The sequence below is a fragment of the Bubalus bubalis genome, chromosome 13 (genome assembly GCF_019923935.1).
Source record: "Bubalus bubalis isolate 160015118507 breed Murrah chromosome 13, NDDB_SH_1, whole genome shotgun sequence".
In the NCBI taxonomy this organism is placed as follows: domain Eukaryota; kingdom Metazoa; phylum Chordata; class Mammalia; order Artiodactyla; family Bovidae; genus Bubalus; species Bubalus bubalis.
The window spans coordinates 76484591-76495537 of record NC_059169.1 but is presented as its reverse complement, the minus strand read 5'-3'; positions in this window follow the sequence as shown (position 1 = coordinate 76495537).

Sequence of the window (10947 nt, the reverse complement as noted above, 5' to 3'; positions counted from 1 at the left end):
CCAAGAGGACTCCATTTCCTTTCCCTACTCGCACATCTGTGTGCCTTTGGAAATGTGGCTAGTGACCTTTCTGGCAATGCTTTAGTTAACCTAGGATGGTTGGGAACTTGTTATACTTGCAAATAGCTGGATATTTATGCATTCGTGGATAAAACTTAAATTTCAAGTATATTTGATTAAAATCCTTCTAAAATTTATTGTACTTCTCTGCAGTCTACCATATAATATATTCATAATTTAAGATATTCTCAATGGCTCACCTCGTCATTCTAAGCACCAGTTGTGGTACTGTGCTATAATCCAGTGACGCCAACCTCAGGAGTCATTGAAATGTATACATCATCTTGCCCTGAAACTCAGTGCTCACATATAATTCATTCTATTCCTTATTTTGTTGCAGTCTTCAATTTGGAGTGCCTTCTTGCTCCTCCCAATCTTTGCTCTCTGCTGTCAGTGGTTCCACTTCTTGCGATTCATTCCTAATTACTTAGCCTATTTCCGTTTCCCTTGCCCCCTCTCCCACCTTAACCTTGCTCTCTGCCACTGTCTCCACTAATTCTGCTTTCCCATTACTTCTTGGACTTGGCACTCATGGAGCTTGATAATTACAACATTTGCCATCCTATGACTATACTCTTCTCTTCTGCTCTGCTAACTGACTCACCCATTTTATTATTCAGGTCGTTTCATCTTTACCTCTTTTTATGTCCTTTTACTCCTGAGTAAGTCATTATTCTGGTTAAGAGGTGCTGAATATATATCTGATGGGGGCTATGCAATTCATGGGTTAACTCTCAAGCTATTTCTGCTGTGGCATTTCTCCACAGAGAGGATCACGGGCAGAGGTTAAGAAAGAATTCTGATCCCGAGCATCTGCAGGACTTGACATCCTCTGTCCTAGCCCTTTGTCTCATGCTCATCAGAACTCCAATGCTGAATTTTTTAGGCGCGGTGGGATGAAAAGACACGGAACTAACATGTGCAACCAAAGTGTGTGATTACTGAAGGGAATATTGAATCAATGGATCTTACGCATGTTTGAATAAATTCAGTCTAAATTCTTTTGGTTCCTTGCTAAAACAGGAGCAGGCAGGAGATTACTCAGAACACCAATGACCCTCTAATCAGGGGTGTATTAAAGGGTTCCAGTGCTTCACTGGTGGCTCAGTGGTAAAGAATCTGCCTGCCAATGCAGGAAACATGGATTTGAGCCTTGGTTCAGGAAGATCCTCTTGAGAAGGGAATGGCAACACATTCCAGTATTCTTGGCTGGAGAATTCCATGGACAGAGGAGCCTGACAGGATACAGTACATGGGACTGCAAAGAGCCAGACATGACTTAGCAACTAAACAACAACAAAGTTAATTTTAATTACTGAGTTAATTAAAGTTAATTTTAATTACTGAGTTCACTTGTAATAATGAAATTATAAAACACAGAAAATAGCCATACTAATGAACAAACGGTAGAAACACTGAGCTCCTCAACAATCTGTACTGAGACAGAAACTAGTCAGAACAAGATTTTTAAATAAATCCTTTCCTAGTGACAGAGATGTTGAAGAAAAACAGGCATGGAGCCGAACCTGAAAGATACTGATTGCTCATTCTCCTGGTCATTATTTCCTTTAAAATATAAAGCTGGGGCCATCGCAGAAGGTACGGGACTTCTTGGATACTGAACACAAATAAGTCTTTTTTGTCTGTTTCTACAATATTCCCCACCCCTACTCTCTATGTCTTTGTAAAGAAATGTGGCATAATGGAAATAACAAGAGCTTAGGAGGCAGAAAGATCCCGTGTGACCTCAGCCTCATCATTTATTCTCCGGGTGGCTTGAGGCTCGTCACTTTAACACAGCAAGCCAACCAAGGGTTCCTAAAGGGCATGCCAGAGGATGACTTTGGGGACTGAAGGAGAGAACGTGCTTGGGACCTTTAGCTCAGTGCTTGGCACACGATGGAAATTCAGAGAACATCGGTTCCTCTAACAACTTCCTCCTCTTCACTTTCACATCGCCTGTGTCAGGGGGCAGAGCCTGGTGTCGAGGCAGTTACCTCCATCCCGTACTAACACTTGCCCTCGAGGATGGAACTAAGGGATGTTCCGTGTTTCTTCACGACATCAAAATAATGGCCCAGCGAAAGAAAGCAACTTCTAAGATCTCAATGGTATGGGATGACTATCAGGCCTAGATACTTGGGGTAGCTTCTTTTGAAAACTTTATTTATTAAAATGAACAGTCCCCCCTCCTCCCGCCTCCCTTAGTGTTAGTTTCAGAAGAAAATAGGACTGGGATGTTTGGGGGAGCAGTGAGGCATTTAGCTGGCACAGACTTACCCATGGGGACATAAAGAGATGTCAGACTGAGATGAGATGGAGGCCATTTGAGGAAGACTTGAAACTAAGCAGAGACATTTGTTACATTTTGGTAGAAGAGGAGGAAGCACCCACGTGTGTAAGCAGGAGAGGGTGAGTTTGGAGCTGTACTGCAGTGCCGTTTCTCTCACTGTGATGTGTGTATAATAATGAGGAACTTTTGCCAACCTTGGCCTAAATGTTTCTGAAAGCAAGGAGCAGGAACCGACCAACCAGGCTTGTGGCTGCCTGCATGCTGTGCTGTGCTGCGCTTCTTCGCTCAGTTGTGCCCAACTCTTTGCAACTCCGTGGACTGTAGCCTGCCAGGCTCCTCTGTCCATGGGGATTCTCCAGGTGAGAATACTGGAGTGGGTTGCCAGGCCCTCCTCCAGGGGATCTTCCCAACCCAAAATCAAACCAGGGTCTCCTGCTTTGCAGGCGGATTGTTTACCAGCTGAGCCACCAGGGAAGCCCCAGCTGCCTGGACGCAGAGGTGTACATCAAGGGCAGTTTACACATAAAAAATAACCTGGGACTTTGAAACCTTCCAGGGCTCCAAGTTACCCTCTTCACCCCAGGATGGACTCACCATTGTGCAGAGCCCAGCTCTCTTCTTCCTGGCACAAAGTCCAAGATCCAGCGTGTCTGGGAGGGTGCCCGTTGCCCGGAGGCATTCGTGGTCTTCATTCATCTACTCCTGGATCAGGATCTAGATCCAGAGACTTCCCTCCTCTTAAAATTGTGTAAGGGAAAAACTGGAAGGAAGGAGCATGTTTACCACACATGGCAAACGTGTGTGTGGTTAAACCCTCTCTGAAGAAACCACACAGCAAGGCTCTGGGCTCTGAACATACCTGCAGTGTTCTTCAAAGGCAGGCCAGTCAGGCCATAAATAATGGTCTATGCCCTTGTCCCATGGATGGGGCAGAGGGGGTCTCAGTGCCCAGTGTGGTAGCTTCTTCAGCAAGAGCCCGTGCAAGCTCGCTGTTACCGTACGTGACTGGCCCACTTCTGTAAGGCAACCCCATGTGCGTTTTATTATCCTTCTTTGAATCTCTTCCAATACTTTGATGTCCTTGAAGGTAAAAACATAAAAACTGCACACAGTGCAGCATGCACACAAAATACCTTTAGAAATTTCTAGTTTCCAAGGAATGCGGGCAAAGCCAAATCTCGCCACCTGATTCTGACTGTGTTCCTCTCATACGATTTGTCCTGGGCATGTTATTGGACAAACAACCACTATCATCATCATCTCCTCAGTTTTAAGAATTATAATAGCTAGAAAGTTAGCTTATCGTTTTTTGAGACAAGAAGTTTTGCTATCTAAAATAAATTGTGAAAACCAATCAGCTTATTAAAAAGTACAAGCATACACTACGTAGTACTAAACCATTTACTCAATGGGTTTTTTTTTTTTTGGATGTATTTTTTTGAGCCAGGATCCTTTTTGAGCATCCACTGATTCTACAGGGCATCCTTGACGAGCAGACAACGTGGTCCCTCCCCTGGCTTGCTGTGGCAGCCTCTACGCGCTGTGGTGGCGGGCAGCTGAAAAACTGGACAGGGTGGCTGAGTCTCTGAAAGGTGGATGGGTCAACCTTTTTCATTTAGTAAGTCACTGTGATTTAGGTCCCCACTGAGTACAGCTTGTTCTATAATGGGAAGAAGCTCTGGAATTTCTTGCCTCTGCTCTGCCACTACTTTGGGGGGTATTACTGCAGGTATTAGTGAGATAAACCAAAGTCAGATCCTTCAAACTGGGACATAAAGAATGTGCTGGAGGGTGTCACAGACAGTTCCTTGGGGGCAGGGTTCATCTCTACAGTAATGCTAACTTTAATTTTTAAAACGGCTTTCTTAAAAACATGTCTAAAGGATACCAAAACAACAAGCATGTGTTAGGCAGTGAAATACCCAAGATGTTTAGAGGTAAATTTATATACTTACATGCACACACACGATGCTGCTCTCATAATCGCACTCCCAGCTGCTCTGCTGTCACTCATGGACAGACACGTCCAGGGAGAACATCTGGCAGCCTCCCTCGAGTGATCTTTTTCTCCACAAGACTCCTCGCACCTTTGTTCTTGCGATGATTAAATTTTCAGTTACCGGAGAGGTCATGCTCTTCTTCCATCCCAAACTTGCCTCAAATGGCCTGCACTATCGGAAATGCCTGCCCTGCCCTGACTGCTCCTTAACCTCGCTAGCTCTCCCCATCTACTGCTGAGAGCCCTGGTGACTTCTTCCAGGAAGCCTGCTCCCTCCCCCAGCTCTCTCTCACACACACATACACACAGCACCTATGTACTCGGCTAGCGCCTCGATGCTTACTTCTCCTGAAGCACTGATTACCCTTTATTGAGTGATCTGGTTACTAATCTGTCCCTCACCACCACTGGAATCAATCAGACCCCTATAGGGCCTTCCAAGGACAGATTCCCTACCCCACCCCCCATGTCCTCTGCCTGCCTCTTGTCTATAGAAAAATTTCAGCCTACTAGGCCTTCCCAGAGTGCCAAAGAATAAGTTTAATCAGAGGAGTGAGAAAATGCAGAAACAAAGGAAAACAGTCAAGTAAGACAAAATAACAATAGTTTTAGCCATTAAAATCAAGGACTTTGAGTACCTCCTCAAGGGCTAGCGATAGTATTCTGAGGCATGTCCTTTAAGCTGTTGTGTAGATACTGCAACCCCCACTGGGTGGAAGACGTTAACTATATGCTGACCACAGGCACAGAGACCCCAAACTGCTTGGAACCGGAAGGTTGTTGATGTGGGCTCTTGGTTACCTCAGAAGAATGTGCATGAGTCGATCATGCACACCACAGTCCTCTCCTTCACCTTGTCTTTAAACAGCGCATTCAGGTTTTCTGAGCACTAGATGCCCAGACTCCTTGCTTGGCACCAGCAATAAACGCTGTACTTTCCTTCACTACAGCCCGGTGTCAGTGAGTTGGTTTTGCTACAGGTGGGCGAGCAGACCCAGGTTTGTTTGGAAACGCCACCCCCACCTCAGGGTATCAGCTCCACCAGGACAAAGCTGGCATCCTTTTCACTGAGTGCTCCCATTCTTAACATGGTGCCTGAAAGATGGGTAAGTAAATATTGAGTAAATGAGTGAATGAACACAATGAATGAGGGAATGAATTCTTGCTCTGACCATTTGGTGAACAGTTACCTCATATATACCACCTTCTAATCCCACTGCCACCCTGAAATATGGAATCGAAGGCTGGGGGGTGGAGAATTTGGTCTCCATATTCCCAGGGCAACATGCCATCCACAGTCCACCTGGATGAGAAAAAGCACTTCGGTGAGTAGTTTTTCTTTTCCTAGAGGCTTTCATCACAGTTTGTGGCTCATTTTATCAAGTCTAGACACATTTTTTTTTTTTTCGTGTGCTGTGGCGTCTCAGTCCCTATGACACAAACCTCTTTAATCATTAGTCTTTCTGGAGGAATTTGATAGGGGTCATATAAAATCCTTCTCCTCATCTGCTAATAGTAATTTATGGACACTTACTTTGAGCAATACACATTGCAAAAGACTAGAAAACTCACTCTCCGGTTATGATTCAGCGCTGTAACGCAATAGCTGGGGAACTAGACTGATAGTTTAATCAGTGGTATGTGATCCTTATTTGTGGTTGGCTGCCTCATCAATTTTCATCTGGGAGTTGAAATGGACTCTGAGGCAGATATGGCATTAATTACGAGGGAAATTGGTTGCAATATGCCTCGAGGTAAAACCCTTCTGATGGGAATCTGAGATTGAAAGAAAGCCAAATTATAAAAGGATGATTTACTGGAAAAGGCAAATGTATGCATTACCATCACTGCTTAGCAAAGAAAAAGGAGCTGATAAACCAGAAAGATTGTGGAATGACTGAAAAGTGAAAAAAAAAATCCCTGGGTCTAACTCACTCAAAAAAAAGATTTATTCTTTTGCTGAATGCATTATATTTCCCCAGATACATACGGCATTTTCCAAGAGTGCACTTCAATTAAAAAGCAAGTGAGCATTAATAACAGTTGGCAGGGACCCTATTTTCTTCTAGATTGAAATATATTTTACCAAGAACTGGATAGGGAGCTTACAGGGACACCAAAGTTAAAATTCATTTTACCACTTATAGTATCTGCTGTGCATCAATTTTCTTCTTATAATATCACACAGGTTTTTTTTTTTTTCTGACGATTCCAAACACCTTCTTAGATAATGCCTCTTTTCTCATATCACCAAATATTGATGAAGTAAAACAAAGAGGCAAAATCACAGTTGAATGACTATCCCCAATTTAATATAAGAAAACTTAAGATATGAGGACCTTAAGTTAATGCAGTTTTCAAAGCAACATATTGTTTTTCACTAGGTATATAACAGTGGGTTAGAAAGAAAAATTTTGAGAATTAATATTTCTTCCCTCACTATCTACAGGCTTCCATGAGTGGCTCAGTGGAAAGAACCTGCCTGCCAATGTAGGAGACTGGGTTTGATCCGGGGATCAGGAAAAATAGATCCCTGGAGAAGAAAATGGCAACCCACTCCAGTATTCTTACCTGGGAAATCCCATGGACAGAGGAGTCTGGCAGGCTACAGTCCATGGGGTTGCGAAAGAGTTGGACACAACTTAGCAATTAGACAACAATAATAACCTTCACTGTACCCCAGAAAAGAAGAGCGGCACTTTATTTTTTAAAGCTGGGATATGTTTACTTATACCTAGGGGTGAGCAGAAGTGAGGAGCCTCCGTGTCACAGACCAAGAGCAACACAACAGAGCAGTCAGGGGCAGGGACTGAAGCCAGGCCATCCACACCCAAATTCTGCCTCTGCTACTTACCAGCCTTGAGCCCTGGCCTCTATACCTCTGTTTCCTCAGCTGTATGAAGGGATAGCACAAAACAGTTTATTATTCTAAGAATTAAGCTGGGCCCCTCTTTAAATGGAGGAGTTGCAGGAACCACTTGAATTGGACTACACAGAAGTTTCTGGACCCCGAGAGAAATGTAAGAGTTCTGAGACCAAGTGTAGGGGTAGGGTTTCACAGGTTTCTGCTGGAGCAGGGGAACCAGGTAGTGCCCAGGTGGCAGACCGAAGGACACTGAATCCGAAGCTCAGCACCTTGGCCAGGAGACCAGGGACCAAGGATTCCGTGGGCAAGTCTGCGGCCCTGGTGGGTGTCTCTAAGTCAGTCTGGACTTGAGTGCCCACCAACACATTTGCAGCTAAAGGTAGTTTTATTCTGTTTCCTTTCTTCATTCAGTGCCTGGAAGATAGGTAAATTAAGTACAGAGTGACATGGGCTGCTCCTCTAAGTAGGGTGCTTGAAGACAGAACCAAAGAATCTTTGTTTTTAGAATGTAGCACAGCAAGAAAAGGAAACAGAAGTAGGGAAGAAAGAGGGCATCAAAGACAAGGAGGGCAGATTGAAAAAATGTCTACAACATATTTAATTGGCATTTCAAAAGAAGCAGAAATGAATGTGAAAGAAGCAATAGTTGAAGAAATAATGAATGGGAACTTTCTAGAATTAATGAAATACATAGATTCTTAAATTCAAGAAATATTACTAATCCCATACAGAACAGAAAAAAAAAAAAAAAGAAATCTACACTTAGACTAATCAGAGTTAAAAACTGCTAATTGTCAGAAACAAAGGAAACAATTTTAAAAGTAGCCAAAGAGAATACAAATCATTTACATAAGCACAATTAATCTGACAGCTGACTTCTCAACAGCAAGAACAGAAATCAGAAGACAATTGATAATACCATCAAAGTACCAAAAATAAAAAATCTGTCAGCTAAATATGGTACCTAACTAAGAAAACATTTTCTTTAAATCAAAATAAATCATTTCCAGCTCCCCAAAAAACCTGAGAGAGAGAGAGAACTTACTACCAATAAACATTCAATAAAGGACATTCTGAAGATTATACTTAGGAAGAAGGAATATGGTCCTAGGGGTGAGGTCTCCTATGCAAAAAAAAATGCTGGCAAAATAAGTGTATGAATTAAGCTTAACAATTATTAATTATGCAAAATAATAAGGAAGTGGCTAACAGGATTAAAATCTGAAATTAAATATTGGACAGCAACAACTTTTACATAGAGAAGCACCAGCTTGACTCTGTCTGATGATTCCCTCTTCTACGGCATTGGGCTTGCACTATACATACATGTAACTTGGCAACTACTAACTTCTTTATGACACATCATTTTCTTCTCTAAGAATACTCCATACCTTTTGAGTTGTTCAAGTCACCATTTTTATGTCCCTCAAGGGTCTTACAAAGTTTTCTTTGTATGGAAATTATACACTTCTTCTTGAGTTCATTCTTGGAAATTTATATTGCTTTATAAATGAGATCTTCCATTATTATTTAATTGGTTTTTGTCTGTAGCTATCAAAGTTAATTATTTAAGTATATAACTCTGTAGCAGTCGTCTTCCTGAATTATCTTGTTGTTTGCAGTAATTTTTCCATTGATCACTGGTTTTAGAGGTTTACAAATCACATTGTATGCAAAGATTTTATTTCCTCTTTTTTCCACGTGTATTTCCCTTGCCTGTTTGCATTATCTATTACATCAGATGCTTACTCCTTGGAAGGAAAGTTATGTCCAACCTAGATAGCATATTCAAAAGCAGAGACATTACTTTGCCAACAAAGGTCCGTCTAGTCAAGGCTATGGTTTTTCCAGTGGTCATGTATGGATGTTGAGAGTTGGACCGTGAAGAAGGCTGAGCACTGAAGAATTGATGCTTTTGAACTGTGGTGTTGGAGAAGACTCTTGAGAGTCCCTTAGACTGCAAGGAGAGCCAACCAGTCCATCCTAAAGGAGATCAGCCCTTTGGAAGGATTTCTTTGGAAGGAATGATTGCTGAAGCTGAAACTCCAATACTTTGGCCACCTCATGCGAAGAGTTGACTCATTGGAAAAGACTGATGCTAGGAGGGATTGCAGGCAGGAGGAGAAGGGGATGACAGAGGATGAGATAGCTGGATGGCATCACTGACTCGATGGACGTGAGTCTGGGTGAACTCCAGGAGTTGGTGGTGGACAGGGAGGCCTGGCGTGCTGCAATTCATGGGGTCGCAGAGAGTCAGACACGACTGAGTGACTGAACTGAACTAACTGAAATGGTGTTAAACAATAGTGGTGTTTGTGGACATTCTCTCATTTCTGACTTTAATGGAAATGTTATTTCTAGTGTTTTTCCACTAAGTATGATGTTATTTTGTGGATTGAGATGGGCATTTTTTTTACCATATTAAAGAAGAATCTATACATTCCTATTTAATTAATTTTAATAGATCTCAAACTTTGTCAAATGCCTTTTTAGTATTCATAAAAATTATCATAGTATTTTTCCTACATACGACTGTTAGTATGATGAAATCCATTATGACATATTTTTCTACCATGTGTCCATGCATGCTCGGTCGTGTCCAACTCTCTGTGACCCCATGGACTGTAGCCCACCAGGCTCTGGGATTTCCCAGGCAAGAATAGTGAAATGGACTGCTGTTTCCTTCTCCAGGGGATCTTCCTGACCCAGGGATGAAATCCGCATCTCCTGCATTGGTAGGCAGGTTCTTTTCCACTCTGCCAACTGGGAAGTGCATTTTTATACAAAATCAACTATATAGCTTCCAAATACATTCGCAGGGATGGTGTATTATCTTCTAAGGTGTTACTGGATTCTGTGTAAGTTTCATTTTATTTAGGGTACTAGTCTCACTATTAAAATAAAAACCTGTGACTCTGTTTTAGTGCAATTTTTTCAGTATTTGATGACAATGTTTTATTTGCTTCATTAAAAAAAATTCCTTTGGAGAATTTCTTTTCTATGTCCTATAAAGTTGAAAATGCATAGCAATTATCCTCAATGCCAGATAACATCTTTTTTAATGAAGAAAGAACTTTCCTATCCCTTCTTTCTTTTTTCTGCCAACTACAATTCTGGAGGAGAATAAGTGGGGTAGAGTGGAGCGGGTGTGTGAAGATTAAGCACAAATGGAAAATATAAAAGTTGATATTCTCTCTTCTCCTCTCCTTAGCTTCCAATCCCAAATCAGCAGCAGTAAGTTGGGAGAGGGGGAAATATCAAACTTTAAGTGAAGTTCAGAGTTTTTATTATTAAATTGGGCTGCACCTTTAAATTGCTGAACTGAGATTTTTCTTATGACTTGCAGTGATTGAGAACTTTTGATAGTCTAAGAGTTACCGGAAAAATCTAGGAGACTTAAGCAAGCACAATGAGTTGGTCTGAAGATCCACAGGAGAAAACAAAGTTATTTTATGACCATACCCCGTTAAGTCCAACTATAAAGAATGATGAATAAAAGCAGCTCAGGCTGTCTAAAGGAGTACAAAAATGAAAAAAAAAAACAACAAAAAAACTTGATTTCCTCCCAGTGACTATCCAACATGGAGTTCTTTCCTTTCCTTTCCATTAAAAGTTTTTAAACCCTGCCTAGAAGAGACTCTTCTATTTCAACAAGATTTTTGGCTAATGGAACATCATCTCGGTCAAAACAGACAGCCATCCAGGCTCCCAAGATTTGGAAAGAAATGG